Below are 17,546 nucleotides of genomic sequence, written 5' to 3' on the forward strand. Positions count from 1 at the left end.
TTATAATAGAAATTATTATGAACACTGAAAATACACAATGATGAGATCAAATTCGCATGGTAAAAGTATTTCACACTTATAGAAAACGTTCTTATACAGCAAATGCACTGCTATCCAAAATTAATCATCATGCTCTTAGGTGTAAATCCAAGTTCCACTAATTTCAATAATATTTAGCTTGCTCTTGGTTTAGTTATATTTACTTAGGTTAGATATCCTTAGTTATATTGCTATCTCTATTGCTACATGGAGAGAAAGAGGGAGAGAGCAAGGGAGACAGATTTACTTTCTGGTTACTATGATTATATAAAATGTTATTTGTTCTTTGTATTGTAAAATAAACATACCAAAAATATTGAAAACCATTATTGTTGGTTTAGCACACCCCTCTTTTTAATCTTTGATTTTCATTGTCATGAAATTAACTTACAATTCTGTTGATAATAATAACCTGATAGTAATGGAAATATTTCTTTCCCATTGGAACAAATAGTAGTGGAGATATCAGTGCTTATTTTGCTCTTGTTTTGCATCTCTATACATTTATTTTGTAAAAGCCTGTAAGTGTAACTCTTTGAATTCTTTGAATTCTCTTGTCATTTGAAATTTTTATTGTACTTAATATGTCCATTCATCATTTAATTAATGAAATTCAATTTTGGAATGTGTTCATTTTATATTTATATGAGAGTCATAATTTCAACTTTTTAAAATATCTTTTAAACTTATTAAAACACTTACAATGCCAAGTATTATTTCATAATAGCCACTTATTCACTTTCTAAAGTCAATTTTAACCTTACTGAGTTTTGAAGGACATTATATTTTCAAAAACATATTAAACATGATTCTTAGTTTCTAGTGAGCTATCAAATTGTCATTTAACCCTAAATATTGATACCTTAGATTAGGCTCAGCATCCTGGATATGGGAAGAAGTACATTTTAGAAAAAATAGGTGTAGGGGGTTAAAAAAATGTTCCTCTCTTTCTTAGATAGAAGGACTAGTTCCAAGCAAAGTTTGAAATAGGCATAGTTTATTTTGTAAAGTCCCACCTTCCTGTCCTAAATTGTTTTCTCTCATGAGTGATCACCAATGCTCCAATGGTAAAACTCTGCCTTAGTTTTCTGTTGCTTAGTTGCAGAAGGCTAATTTAATTCAATGAATATCTATTAAAAGACAACATTAAAGCAGCTATGCAGCAAATATGTAACATTTGCTTTAATTAATTTTAAATCAGTTTAGAATTCTTTCAGATATTTCAAACGTTGTCTAGACCTCTCTGCTCCTAGGGCAGAGAAACTCTCAACTTTGGCTTATGCTCTCATATACTAGTGAAAAAGTTACTTTGTTTGCATAAGAGTTTGCACGCTAGAATTTAGTTTTTTGCTAATGAGATAGGTTTCTCTCATTAGCAATTCAGCAATTAGGAAGGTGTAGGAAAATAATGTAAAAATCTAAGTGGGGAGAGGATGCCTTCTTTTTAATAGCCCAACTCATCCTGACAGAATCTTCTGTATCAGTCATTCCAAACGATGTCTGTTTTAGCTGAAACCATTCTTGACTCTCCAGTGCCTGAAGACTGGGAAATACTCAAAGTCTTGGCTTGATAAAAACTGTGAAAGGTCCAAAACATATAAAATTAACAAGACAGAAAATGTCATCAAATATTAATCTCCTTAAGAATACACCATTTCTTGGAAAACACCAAAGCACAATAAATCCTCCTGAAAGTTCTTGTTCAGCTTTATTTGCATGAAAGTAATTCAGGCTATGGCTGTAGAAACAATAAGCCCTTAATGCTCAGGGGTTTTAGTACAATAAAAGTGATGTAGGTCATAAGTAAATTTGAAAAGTGGTATTCTAATGGGAAACTGTCAGGCAAAAGACAAGAGAGAACTATACAGAAACTTTCCAGTTGGTAAATATATTCTTCATTGGGATGGACCAGAGAGTATAGGTTGATAATTCTAAACATGTATAGAAGAAACATGCAAAAAGGACCTAAGTGCAATGTTTCTCACTGATGAAGTGAGAAATCATAGTCAAGCAGGGAGAGAGGCGAGGGTAAAATGAGGTCTGTGGAATCAGAGTGGTTAGTATGAGCTCATGTTCTGCTAAATACATGTATACTTACAGATCAATACAGACATAATCATGGGAATGCATGTAAAGGAATAAGGAGCATACCCATGTTTTCTGGATCTGTGTGCTTAGAGGGCCTAGAAAAATGAAAAATAATTAGGAGTGAGCTCACTTGGTGCTCAGATAATGACTTCTAAATAGTGTTCCCCAATGAAAAGAACCAGTCTTCTTGAATAACAGCTGATTCCAAGACTGGAACTAAGAAAAATATCAGATGACCTAGAGCCACCTGGTAATGCCAGAAAAAAGGATATGCTCAGAAAACCAAGGGTATGCCAAAGCCACACAGGAATCAACCTGGCGGGGGGAGGGACCTCCAGTGGACAAAGCTGAAGCATTTTAAATAATGAAATGCCATCTGTTGCGATTACAACCCAAACTACAAAATAAATTCACATGGTACATGCTGATATAGATAAATGATTCCATAAACAAGTAAATGGGTGAAAGGACGAATCTTCCTCCCAGAATTCTGAATAACATGTATTAGATATTCCCTTCTCCAGAAGGTAGACTATCACTGCACCCCTCCTTCTACCAAGTTTGAGAGAGGATGGAGTTAGTGATTTGCTTCTGAAGTATAGATTTACTTACCAAAGAAATTTTTGGCTTCATCATGGAGAAACCTGGCAGATACCACCCTAACCAATTAATTAAGGTCACCAGAGTTGGTAACCAGCATTGATAACCAGCGTTGGTATGATGATATGTAGTCAATAATATTGTATTTGATGGTTGCTCCTTTATCACTTTAGTATTGAGAGAACTAGAAAAATTACACTTTATAAAGTCATTTAGTGTTTAGCGTGAGGTTTCATCAACTCTAAGGCTTTCTAGTTTGTTAATGTTTAAAATATCTATATAATATTTTGCATTATTTGCTTGCGTTGTGTATTCTCATTTGTTGTATTTTAAAAATACATTTTGATTTTTTATATTGCTACATATTTGTACATGCTGTATTGTTCTTACTTGGTTTTGTTTTATGTCTTGCTCTCCTGGGATATTATTAAAAGAAATTATCTTTTAAACCTCATATTATCTATTTATTTTAAACTACAATGGTTTAATTATAATTCAGTTCCTTTCAAATGGTAATTACATTTTATGATTTTTCTCTATAGTTGGATTGTATTTATGTGTTTTTTTAAATTTTGTACATATACATCACTTCTTAATATACTTTTGTTGATATTTGAATTCTTTGAGAATATATAAATTATTTTCTTTGACATTTGTAAAGATATGCTCTGCAGCATGTTTTATGATTAATTATTGTGATAATCTATGTGAACTTGAAAACACTGGGTAGGTTCTTTAGGGAGAGGTATATATTTTGTAAAGTCTATAGAATGTATTATATAAATATTATATGATTTGTTTTTTAAGTTAGATAAGTTTTTAGAATGTTATCTTAAAATTTGTAAATATAATTATTTTTCATATATATTATCTTATAATATTATCAGTTATTATTTTAAAATATTTATTCTGAGACAATACACATATGCATGTGTATATGTAATACAAAATGTTAATTAGTTAAAAATATATATTGCATCTTATATGACAAAAGATGAGGATCACAGTTACTTCATTGAAGTTTTATAACAACTCTATGAATTGAGGACTCTTAAGCCTTAATAGCTATTTTTTTTCTTGCACTCAATTTCATTTTCATTATCTAAAAGGCTAGAATGGACTTTTATGTTATTGAGGTTTTATATTTCTAGGCTACTAAAAAAAAGAACAAATAAACATCTGTAATCATGATAAAATCAAAAGAAGCAAACATATTACTATAGGCATGAAGTGCCATATGCATGCTGCATTTTGCCACCACAGGACAGCCACTTAAGTGTGCCTTTAATGGCTTTTACTCTCTCTAGGTGTTGGCAGACAGATTGTTCACTTCCATATAAACTAAAATTAGAAAAAATAAGGGTTGGGCTGTACTAAGGTACAGGGTGCTTGCCTAGCATGTGGCATGTATAAGGTCCTGGGTTCAATCCATAGCACAATAACTAAAACAAAAAGCAATTTTGAAAAATCTAATGTATTTTAAAATTTTCAGTGTTCTCCTAAATTTCTCATATTTTAGCATGGTACACTGTCAGAATTCTTATTTAGAAAAAGTAATTGAAATGATCTCTGTTGAAATATGGCATAATTATATTTTAGTCATTTTTTCTGATATATAAAAACTAAATTATATATGCTCATGGGGTTCCATGTGGTGTTTCAATGCATACATATATTGTATAATGTAAAAATCAGGCTATGTTTATCTATATCCTGAAACAACTATCATTTCTTTATGGTGAAAACATGCAAAACGCATTCTTTTAGTGTTTCAAAAAACATGTAAAATATATTATTATTATGTATAGTCACCCTATTGTGTTATAGTACCCCAAAACTTCTTTCTTCTATTTAACTGTAAATTAGTATCTATTAATCAACTTTTCCTCAAACCCAGTCTTTGATAACCACCATTTTACTCCCAAATTCCCTAACAGTAATTTTATAAGATTTTTTAGATCTCACATTTGGGTGAGATCATGTAGTATTTGTCTTTCAGTGCCTAAGCAATGTCACTTATCATGATGGCCTCCAGTTCTATCCATGTTGTTGCAAATAATAGCATTATATCTTTTTATGGGTGAATAGTATACCATTGTGTATAGGCACCACATTTTCCTTATCTGTACATCAGTTTATGGACATTTAAATTGTTTCCAGTTTTTAGTTATTGTGATGAGTTCTACAGGAAACATAGGAGTGCCGATGTCTATTTAACAGAATGTTTTCATTTCTTTTGGATATTTGCCCATTAGTGGAATTGATGGATTATATGCTTGTTCTATTTTAATTTTTTTGTGTGTGTGGTACTGGGGATCAAGCACTCTAGTACTGAGTTACATTTCCAGTCATTTACTTTTAATTTTTTGAGGAATTTCCACACTGTTTTCCACAATGGCTGCACTAATTTCCACACCCCATTCTAAGGTTCCCTTTCCCCAGATATTCACCAGAACTTAGTCTCTTTTTTCTTTTTTCTACTGAAGGAGGTGCCATCTCATTAGGGTTTTGATTTTCATTGTCCTTATTGTTTGTATTGTTGAGCACTGTCTTCTTTTATGAAAGATCTCTTGCCCATTTTTTAATTTGGTTATTTTTTTGAGTTCCTTGGATTATAAGCTCCTGTCCAATGTGTAGCTTGCACATATTTTCTCCCATGCTGCAGGTTGTATCTTCACTCTGCTGATTGTTTCCTTTGCTAAGCAGAACTTTCTTTTTAGACTTCATTTCTCTCTTTTTAGTTTTATATTCTGTTCATTTGTGGTCTTAGTCAAAATATCTGCCTATTCCAATGTTCCGAAGTATTTTTTTATGTATTTCTCTAGTAATTTTGTAGCTGTAGATCTTATATTTCCGTCTCTAGTATTTTAAGTTGTACTTTTATATAATCAGAGATTATCTGTTATCATTCAATTGTGTGTGGATATCCAATTTTTCCATTTATTCAAATGAATTTCTTTCCCTTTCCAGTGTGTATTCTTAGCACTTTTGTCAACAAAGATGAAAATATCATTCTATCAAACAGTTTAATTTTCCTGACACTTTCAAAATAAACAAACACATTCACCAAACGCTTTTATGGAAATTTCATGAAGTAAATTAAATAATTATTTTCAGAAAGTCATATTTAATGATGTAATTTCTTGTTCTGTATGGAAAAATATCCCCATTGAAAATCACTTCATTCGCACAATAAGTTTCTTCAAAAATATAAACTTTAGCTTATCAGTGAAGTTATGGGAAAATTTTTTGAATTATAAGACATATAAAATGTGTCAACATTATTATTTTTAATTAACCCTCAGCAATCAAGATTAGTTTATGATACTGAACTAAATAAAGCTTTGGAGAAAAAAATGTGATAAATTCCACTTCCATTGTGGTATAACCTCATATTTTTGTGCAAGTGACTTTACAAATTTAAATATTAAATTTCCTTTTAGGAAATATGGATAATTTAGTCTTGATCAGATGTATTTTACAGTTAAAATTTGGTATTTATAGGTACTTAATAATTGTGTATGCATGCTTACTGTGGAAAAATAATTAAGAAGAAAAATATTGATTTGTATGTGAGTGTAGTTTTTAGACAGTTTATACAGTTACACATTGTTACTGTAATTGTTGTTCTCTCATATAATAATATTCAAAGTTTCACAATATGTGTACGTGGAAACGTCCACAGGACTTGTTCAATAACAATTTGTAAAGTACACTCTTTATTGTAACTTTTCAGTATATATTAAAAATCGAGTGTTATCAAGAATAAGATTTGAAAATGGTTTATTTCTGAAATAGAATGCTACTTTTTAACAAGGAATCTTGAAATACTTAATATCTCCTTCAAAAATCAAGAAGGAACTCAGGAAAAGGAAGAGCAATCAATGATTTATCTGTCCGTTTCTTAATTGTGTCATGCTCTGTTAACATATTTATGTTGCAAACTTCACATTCTTATAGCTTTCATTGTGATGAATTTTATCATATTCCTTTTCTAGTTTGAATGTTTATTATGAAATTCAGAAAATCCAGGCTTCCATAATTTCTATCAAATTACTACTAATGAAGCAAAGCAACCCAGAAGGTAAGTCAACACTTGATCTTAAAGCACCAGAATCATCACAGGGGCACCTGTATTGCCCAATCATTGAATAAGTCTCAATTGTTAATTTTTGACAACTGCCAGTTTTTATCAACATTAACTACACCTAGCATGTCTCCTTTTCTGCAGTATCTGGGTGAATAGGTCCTGCTTACTTCAGAATAGATTTTTTGCCTAAACTTTAGAAAAGACATGGAAATGCATGATTAGTGACAAAAGACAACTACAAGTACAATTTTTTTTTTTTATTGACAGTGGTTTTTTTTTTTTTTTTTTTTTTTCCTATCAAGTCATTGCAAACACCGGATTAGTGAATACTGACACATTGCTATTAGGGGAAATAGAGCATTAGGTTCCTTTGAGACTCTTGTCACAATTGTGAACCAATAAAAACTCTTGTTTTATGCATGTTTCCATTTAAAGCCACTTCATTTAATACATATTTTCAATTCATGAACATCTAACTCATAGTGAACAACGTTGTAACTCTTGACTGAACAAAGCTTATCTAACACATGCTAGGCTATAGGGCACATCACTGCCTTCTTATACTTAGAAACACTTTAGTACTACTCTTAAGATCCATTTTAAACAGTATAATCACCAAGAAAAAAAAAAAGAGAGAGAAATAGGCAGAATCATCAGTGAGGTGAATAGAGAGACTACAATTTGGAAACAAACTTACCAAAAGCACATCAGATAGAGCACTAATTTCTAGGATATATAAATAATTCAAAAATCTTAACACCAACAAAACAAATAACCCAGTCAATAACTGGGCTAATGAAATGAATAGACACTTCTCAAAAGAGGATATACAATCAGTCAATAAATATATGAAAAAATGTTCAACATCTCTAGTAATTAGAGAAATGCAAATCAAAACAACTCTAAGGTTTCATCTCACTCCAGTCAGAACCACAGCTATCAAAAATACAAGTAACAACAATAAATGATGGCAAGCATGTGGGGAAAAAGGAACACTCATACATTGCTGATGGGACTGCAAATTGGTACAGTCAATATGGAAAGCAATATGGAGATTCCTTGGAAAATTGGGAATGGAATCACCATTTGACCCAGCTATCCAACTCCTTGGTTTATATTCAAAGGACTTAGAAACAGCATACTACAGGGACACAGCCACATCAATGTTTATAGCAGCATAATTCACAATAGCTAAAGTGTGAAACCAAACTAGATACCCTTCAGTATATGAATGAATAAAAAAATGTGGTATATATACACAATGGAATATTATTCAGCATTAAAAGAGAATAAAATCTTGGCATTAGCAGGTAAATGCATGGAGTTGGTGACTATTTTGCGAAGTGAAGTTAGCAAATTCCAAAAAAAAAAAAAAGCCAAATGTTTTCTCTGATTTAAGGCTGCTGATTCATAGTGAGAAGGTCATGGGAGGATTAGATGAACTCTAGATATGGCAAAGGAGAAAAGGGGGGGGAGGGAAGGGAAAAGTCATGGGGGTAGGAAAGATGGTGGAATGAGATGGACATCATTATCCTAAGTACACATCAGTCTGAAGACACGAATGGTGTGACTCTACTTTGTGTACAAAAAGACTTATGAAAAATTGTGATCTGTATGTGTAATATGAATTGTGATGCATTCTTCTTTCATATATAACACATTAAAATTCAAAAAATGAAAACAAAAGCAAAACCAAAATATAAACCCCAAAGACACCCCCCAAATGTACCACAGCCTCTAGCCACACCTTGCTGGTTTACTGTTACTACCCAGTTAATCCCCATAAGGGGATTAATGCACTGATTAGAATAAGATTCTCATAACACAATCTTTTCACCTCTAAACTCTCATGCATTATCTCACTCAAGAGCTTTTTGGGGACACCTCATATCTAAACCATAATAGTCAGTGATGCATTAAACAAAAGAACCTGTGTTAAATGGTGAAGATACACATAAAATCATAATGAATATGACACTTTGCTTTGAGAAATGTTGTAAGTTCTCTTGTAAAATTTGTCATTAGAAGGGTTGTTGCAGCTTTGGGGTTACTGTGAATTTATGGGAAGGGTTTATCTGAAATTGGGTGGAAAGTAGGAATACCAGATGTGAATTAATAGGGCTCAAACATAAAACACAGGCAGTGTGCCGAATTAGCTGATAGATGTTTGAGGTGAACTTCTCCTGCATATGCCCACATGGCTCTTTGAGCTGATTTTCTGTACTTAGTGTGCATCAGAAAGAAAGCTCACATAAGAAAATGTAAAATCTGCTTTGTCCTATACTCTTTCCTTAATGTATCAATTATGTTGAAATAAATCCATGTTTTGCACACAGGAACTAAATCTACAACGTTAGTGAACTGCAGTGTGATTGAATTATGATTTGGCTATATTTCTAGGTTCCTCCAGAAATATTTACTGGCACAAACTGTGGCCATGACATTTGAATCTTTGAGGCCCATTCTTCCACCTCCTGCATTTATCTTTCAAAATATTTCTGCCATCAATTAGTGTGTCTTCTGGATACGGATATATTTTTCTTTCCTTTTACGCTCAATATGCCTTACTATATTCTGAAAGTACTGAGGAAAGAATGTGTGACAACACCACAGGGGTGCAGAGCAGGCAATTCCCAGAGGTTTACTGGGCTTTGCTCTGCCTTTGTCTAAGCAATTCATTCAGCCCGTGCAATTACATTGCTTCCTCTGGGCAAGGGCTTTTCCTAACACAGCATCAGTGAACTATGTGGGCCTGAGTTTTGGCCCACACCCAACATCTTTCATCATCACTGTGATTGTCCTGGATGCATGCCAACACAGAAATATCCACACATCAAGAGGCAGAAGCATGCTTTCAGCATTACACCAAAATGAAGAAAATTCATTCGAAGGAAGAGTCCTTCTGGGAATTGAATTTTTATCTAATATGCCTTTCTTTCCCCTTGACCTAATTTTACCTGTCCTGCAATGCTTTATTGTTCCACTTCCTCCAATGATTCTTAGTATGCTCTTCCCACCCCCACTGTTTGCACCTACCTCACCTTACTCAATAGATCTAAGCTCATTGCCTCAGTGCTGTGACCTTCATAGCATTGCAGGGTCACAGGCCTGCCTTACTGTGATGGGTTTGCAGAGATCTCCAGAGAAAGCAATCTGCCTGGAGCAGCGCTTCCACCTTGCTCAGTTTAGGGCTGGAGTGACAGGGCCTTCTTCTCCACAGTATCCCTTGATTGGTTAGAAATAAATTTTTCCTATAATTTGATTACCTTTTTTAAAAAATTTTTATTGTTGGTTGTTCAAAACGTTACATAGTTCTTGACATATCATATTTCACACTTTGATTCAAGTGGGTTATGAACTCCCATTTTTACCCCGTATACAGATTGCAGAATCACATCGGTTATACATCTACTGATTTACATATTGCCATACTAGTGTCTGTTGTATTCTGCTGCCTTTCCTATCCTCTACTATCCCCCCTTCCCTCCCCTCCCCTCCCCTCTTCTCTCTCTACCCCATCTACTGTAATTCATTTCTCCCCCTTGTTTTTTTTTCCCTTTCCCCTCACTTCCTCTGGTATGTAATTTTGTATAGCCCTGAGGGTCTCCTTCCATTTCCATGCAATTTCCCTTCTCTCACCCTTTCCCTCCCACCTCTCATCCCTGTTTAATGTTAATCTTCTTCTCATGCTCTTCCTCCCTACTCTGTTCTTAGTTACTCTCCTTATATAAAAGAAGACATTTGGCATTTTTTTTTTTTAGGGATTGGCTAGCTTCACTTAGCATAATCTGCTCTAATGCCATCCATTTCCCTGCAAATTCTATGATTTTGTCATTTTTTAATGCAGAGTAATACTCCATTGTGTATAAATGCCACATTTTTTCATCCATTCATCTATTGAAGGGCATAATTTGATTACCTTTAATAATTAATTCTACTCAGCTGAGTTGTCGGCTTCAAGAATAAAATATACCTACCAAAGCTGGTTCATTTATAAGATACTCAGTCTTGTAAGGAATCTGAAAAGCCAGACTGCCAAACTGGTGTCAAGCTAATACATAAATATTTTTGCTAATGGGAAATCCATTATTTGTTAAGGCAGTTCATGTAGCATTTAGAGAACTCTTTAATAAAGTTATTGTTCATATGAGGACTAAAGCATCTCTCAAGAGAGCTAGGGATTTGGTAGAACATATGCCTGACATGCAGAAGGCCCAGGGTCAATCCATAGCACTTCAAAAAAAAAAAGTCTATTAGGAATACTGAATAATGGAAATTTCATTTATCTAGGACTTTTGGAATAACACAATGTTTTGTCTCCAAGAAATCTCTGAAATTTATACAGAGATATAACCTTTTCTAGTAGTTTCTTCTTCTTTATACCATACAAATCTTTATACCATACAAATATATCTAAAGAATGTCTCTTTCTTTGACAATGATAAAAGTGGTATAAATACAAGAATAGAATCTTATCAGAGAAATCTGAGTATATTTGAGTTCTGTGAGTGGTTGGAGGGGAGTAGAATTGGAAATTACCCAACAATAAAAATTATTAGTTATCACAGTTGACTTTGGGGAGACTATTCAATCACCAAACTGGGCCATATTCCAGATGGTCATGTATTCTAAAATTCTGACATAGGGCTTAATGTGGGTATTTGGGGGCATGTTATGAATTAAACAACAAATCTTTGATGGTTATTAAATGTTTTTACTAAATTTAACAATTAATAGCATTTAAGTTTAGACATTTAACCACAAAGTGAAAAAGAGAAGAAAGTTTTAAGGAACATGTATGATAAGCATACAGAATATGGTAAACTAGTAAAAGACAAAGAATGGAAAGTTCCATAAAATCTTAAAACTTTATTTAGAATCTGCATAAATTCTTTTATCAAAAAGTACAGACTCCTGTGTGAATAATCCTAAAGTTTATATTACAGAAAATTTAGCATAATCAATATTTTAAGTGCTTACTTATTACTTTAACCAATGAAAAGTACTGTGAAAAATAAAAGTAAAATAATATAAAACAAAACAACATTGAAATACACTTCTGGGTCCTATGGTCTAAAAAAGAAATAGTCAAATTTCCATATTTAAAGTCATGGCCTTTGAACAGATTCATGATTATGTTTCTAGAGAATCAATTTAGGGAAGTGAACATAGATCTGGAAAATGTGCCTTTCAAGTAAGTACATATATAAATTCTCTTTAGGTGTCAAAAGGGGCCAAAGAAAGAAAAAAGTTCATAGACAAGTTTACAGAAAGCATCTGTGCCTAAATTCTATTGTTAATATTAAGAGAAAAAGCCTTTATCAGTCCCCCCACCCGCCACACAAAGAAGATGTAATCATTTTACAGTGAAACAGATACATCTCCTGAAGTTTCCCCTCAACATGAAATCTTAACATGTGAGGTGACCATCATATGTTGGATACGAATTAAAGCCACAAATGTCTTGATGTTATGCCTCCATCAATGCCCCTTGCATTTTTTTTCCAGGGTAATGCCACATTAGTAACCAGCTGATGTGGAATCACATCAAGTCAGCTAAAGTACCCTTTTCATTTTGTAAATATGGGGTTTTGGGAGAAAGTTATTGTTTCTTCAGTAATTTGAAAATATAATAAGGCACAGTAGCAGAAAAAGAAAGAAAAAATATCAGAGTATTGACTAGACATACCAATTGATGTCAGAAATATTTCAAAGGATAAATACAGGAGATGGAAGGATGGGTCTCAAACAAGATTCAAAAGTAAATGGCCAGTTTGTGCCAGTGAATATTTCTGGGGGAAGCTGGAAGGCAACAGGGTCAACCTAGGTTTAGGGGAGTTAAAAGAGGGAAGGTCTTGCTCTACTTCTTGATGAAAAGAAACAATTTTTAAGAACCTTGAAATACCAGTCTGGGTCCGGTGGTCCAAAAAAGGAAAAGCCAATGTATATGCCAATAGAGTGTGTGTGTGTGTGTGTGTGTGTGTGTGTGTGTGCGCGCGCGCACATTACTTCTCTTGCAAACCAGAATATCTATGTGATGGTACACTGATTGAAGAGACTTTCCTATCACCAGTATTCCCTCAGTGTTACTTTGCCAAAAAGTAATCATTCATATATGTACAGTTATCATATTATCTTCTTAATACTTTATAAGTTGTTGTTATATTTCCTTTCTCTTTCACTATGTTAGTAATTTCACTCATATCTCCTAATTATATTTACCATGTCTAATAAAATTTAGTAGTCTTTTTGAAGAACCAATTTTTGGCTGTTTGTGTATGAATTTATAGATTTATTATTTATACTTTTTTGTTTTCTTCTGTGTTGTTTTAATTTAAATTTTCAGTTCTCTCTTTTACACAATTTTTCTAGTGAATATATGTACCCATTGATGCTGTTATGCTACCATAATGAACAACTCCCAAATCTGAGTCCCTAAACCATTAGAATTCCATTTTTGCATCTCATATGCCCACCTGTGAGTCAGCTGTAAGTTCTCCTCCTCAAGCACCATTATCCACACCCTGAAACTTCCTATACTGAAGGGTCAGTGTATCATAATTATAAACTTTAATGTTTCCAAGAGATATTTTCATTTTTACCCTGATTGGAACCTCAATAAATATCTATGAATGCTTTTTGTGGAAATTGAAACATCAGAAAGGATTTGAGGTAAAATGCTCAGAATTCTTCTAAAGTACCCTAAAAATACTTCTGTTATCATTAGGGCATGCAATAGATAAAGTATGTACAAATTTACTTCTTTTATGTATTTAGTTTGCTGGATGAATTTGAGATGTCAACTGACTATTATTTTTCCTAATCTTCTGTTTTATTCTGTCTTATGCTAGAGGCCTTGCAGTAGATTTCTGTTCCTTATAAAAAGCCAGTAATGCTCTGTGTGATTTACAAGAGGAGCATTTCAGAACCACACTGTTACTCCCTGAAGAAAACTTTCAGAGACTTGTGAGTCCAGCAATTACTCTGTGAGGGGATTCTGTTTTTCTATTTTACAGAATCTTAGGCACAACTAAAATGCCTGAAGGGTCATGGACTATATAAGATGCAATTTTAAGGTTGTAAATTAGTTGTAACAAAGCATATAAGGCTGCCGAATCTAGTATTCTCTACATATTGTAAAATTAATGCTTTGGTACTTTCCTTTAAGCTTGGATAAAACTGAGTGTTGATTGGGTTTTCTTCTGTGCAGGACATAATCATAATAATTACATTCTATTCCAGTTTGGAGGGAGAAATTGAAGCTGAGGGACATGTCCCAGTCTATTCGGCAGTTTAAGGTTTCTACTATGGCATACGATTCATCTCAGCTTGTATACTTTATGTGAGTGATTGGAAACCCCATTTGAGGTGTGGCTGCCTAAATAATTGCCCTAGTTCATTCTCTGTTGTTAAAACAAAATATTGAGCTGAGGTAATTTATAAAAAAGAGAAGTTGGGCTGGGATTGTGGCTCAGCGGTAGAGACCTGGGTTCGATTCTCATAAAAAAGAAAAAAGGCATTGTGTTGTGTCCATTTACAAGAAAGACTCTCTCTCTCTCTCTATCTCTCTCTCTCTCTCTCAAAAAAGTAGAAGAGAAGTTAATTTGCTTCATAATTGTGGAGGCTGGGAACTCTAAGAGCTTGGAGCTGGCCTTGCCCATCATCAGATGAGGGCCTCATGCTGCATCATAACATGAAGGAGGACATCACATGATGAGACATGGCAAGTGTGCTTCCTCGGTTCACTCGTCCCTCTTCCCCTTCTTATGAGCCAGTAATGCCATCCTGCAAGCTCGACCCTCCTGCCTCATTTAATCCTAATTACCTCCCAATGCCTCTTTCTCCCAATACTATTAATAATGAAAAGGAGATTAAGTTTCCTACTCAAAAATCTTTGGGGGACATATTCAAATCATAGTAATAACAGATCTCAAATTTTGGCATATTTTATATATCTGACCAAGACCAACATTGACAGTCCCCTCATCTTGACAAAACTTTGGGCAGTGCATCTCTCTGGTCAAACTGAAGTTCCAAAAGTTTTAAGCAATAGATTTGGGCATAATGTTACAGGATCAAGCTCATTAACACTTGTATGCATTTTTTAATCAATCTATTCGCCTTCTTTTCTATATTCTTTGAACCAAACAGGACTTCTCCTAGGCAGATCTATTTACTTGATGATAGAGGTCTGCTTATTTTGGCCCACATCATTTCAATTGGAAGTGTGTGTGATTTCCCACTTACTTAATTTACATACTGGTGACAAAAATACTCCAAATTTGAGTAGATCAGAGGCTGACTGAGTCGTGAGGATTAATAGGACTCTCTCATGTCTTTAGAAGCTTGTATATAACATGACTATTATCATTTCCCCCCCTTACTATGTGCTCATATCCCTGTGAGGGTGGACTCTATTTCTCTTTTCCACTGGAATCAGGGCTGATCTGAATAACTTGTTGACTGACAGGATATGGGAAAGCAACATTTTGAAACTTCTGAAGTTAGGTCATAAAAATCCTTGCAATTTATCCTGGGTCTCCTGAGTTATTTTCCCAGGCTATATAGGAATATCAGGTAGATTGAGGTGTGCAGAGGAAAAAAGAAGGGTCAAGTATCACTGAGATGCCAGACACACTGGTGAAGAGATCAACATGAAGGTGGATCCCTTATCCCCAATCTCTGCAGTGAATAACCATTTGTGAAGAGATAAATTGTGTAGCTAAGCCATTCATAAGTTTATGACCTTAAAAATTGTGATAAGGGCAAGATAGGTGTACAAAAGGCGGTGAATTATGATAGTTTGTTATGTAGAATTAAATGACTGGATAAAATCTTTCACTGTTCAATGCATCTAGCTCCTTTTCCCCAAATCAACTCTGCTGAAAGTTTCCTAATAGACCCTTCCGTTTACCTTGATACTTAATTTTTTATACCTCCATTCCTTTGTTTCTCAAAAGAGAATAATAATCTTTAGAAAGTTGTTATGATGCATGATCTATAAAATGAAGTATCTAGCATGTAGTAGAGACTCAATTAACACCAAACTCCTGGATTTTTCTTCTATTGCTCAAGCCATTCATCTCATTTATTTTATTTTTCAATTTAAGTAATATCATCTTTTAGTTTGTAGAATTTTTTAGCTTTTAGAATGTAAATCATACAGTATATAATTATAGGGTGTGTATGGAGGGGTGTGAGTGTATTTATCTTTGAATTTCAACGATAGTCTATACTCTGGCATATGAAAGGTACTTGAAAATATTTGTAGAATAAAAATATGAAGCTTTACCTTTCCTATAATGTGCCCACTGAGCAGCTTACCTTCTACTTATATTAATTTTCTCTAAAATTAAAATAAAATAAAATAAACAACCTTGTTCCAACTGTTCCTTCTCCTGACAATCATACATTAGACATTTCAAAATTTTGCTGTTGTCATTGTGGGAGTAGGGATTGAACCCATAGGTAATGTACCACTGAACTACATCCCCAGCCCTTTTTATTTATTTACTTATTTTTGAGACAGGGTCTCCCTGAGTTGCTGGCCTCAAACTTGCAATCCTCTTGCTTCAACCTCCCCACTCCCTAGAATTACAGGAAAGCATCACTGCCTGGCTTTATATAATTTTTTATTTCATGTTAAATTACCACATGAAATTTGACTTTTCTCCTAATGTTGGTTATAAGTCTTGCTGTGAAATCGTCAAGTATATTATTTCATTATTCAAAATTGCCTAAAATTACTACATTTTGAGTGGATAAAAGAATGAAGAATCTATATAGAAGAACAATGAAAAGTAAAAGAGTTTAATCAATTTCTTAATATTTGAAAGTACTAGGTATTTGTTTAGTTTGATGTGATTAAATCTCATTTATTGTAATTTAAATGTGAACTTTATTGATTAAACCATGTTCTGAGTAATTTAGTAGAAAAACAGTTTTTGTAAAACAGGTGGAAAAGTAATTGCTCTTTTTTACAAAATATTTTTTTTAGTTTTAGGTGGGCACAATATCTTTATTTCGTTCATATTAGGTGAGTGCTCCACTGCTGAGCCACAACTCCAGCCCCAAGTAATAGCTCTTTAATTGAACTTGTTTATACTTAAAGTCCATCTTCTTAAAGTATTTTAGGATATGAACAAATGAGAACAACTTGAAATCCAGGAGCTGATTTAACCATATTTTAAAAATTTGTTATTTCACAACTAAACAGAAAATAAAATGTTAATTTAAAATAGGAGAAGTGGAGTCATTTTTTTCAGAAGAAAAGCATAACTGCAGATAAAAGAGTATTATTACAGAAGGGAAATTATAGACTTTTATTAACATTTATCCCAAGCAAAAGTTATCTGGTGATCAAACTTGTAGCCTAGATTCACTCTGAAAGTCATTGCCATCACAGACCTTCAGAAAGCCAAGTTCTTGCCAATTAATATAGAATTTGTACAATTTGTCTGTGCTAATAATTTGTCCAAACTAGTTTTTATATTTCCTAAGTAATGGTGTGTGTAGAATTCCTCACGGGCATTACTCCATTTTTTTTTTTTCCGCAATTTAACTGTTTGGAAGCTGTTAAAAATCTTTGTAGAGGTCTTTCTTTTGCTCATTTTGTATGAATATTCTATTTACTTAAATGACTCTTTCCTTCCTCTTGACTTTTCAATCTCCCACTGTATTAATTCAGTCCTATATTTTATAGAACTGAATATACCAATTAAACATATTT

Source organism: Spermophilus citellus (assembly GCF_964194105.1).
Source record: "Spermophilus citellus genome assembly, chromosome: 5".
Lineage (NCBI taxonomy): Eukaryota > Metazoa > Chordata > Mammalia > Rodentia > Sciuridae > Spermophilus > Spermophilus citellus.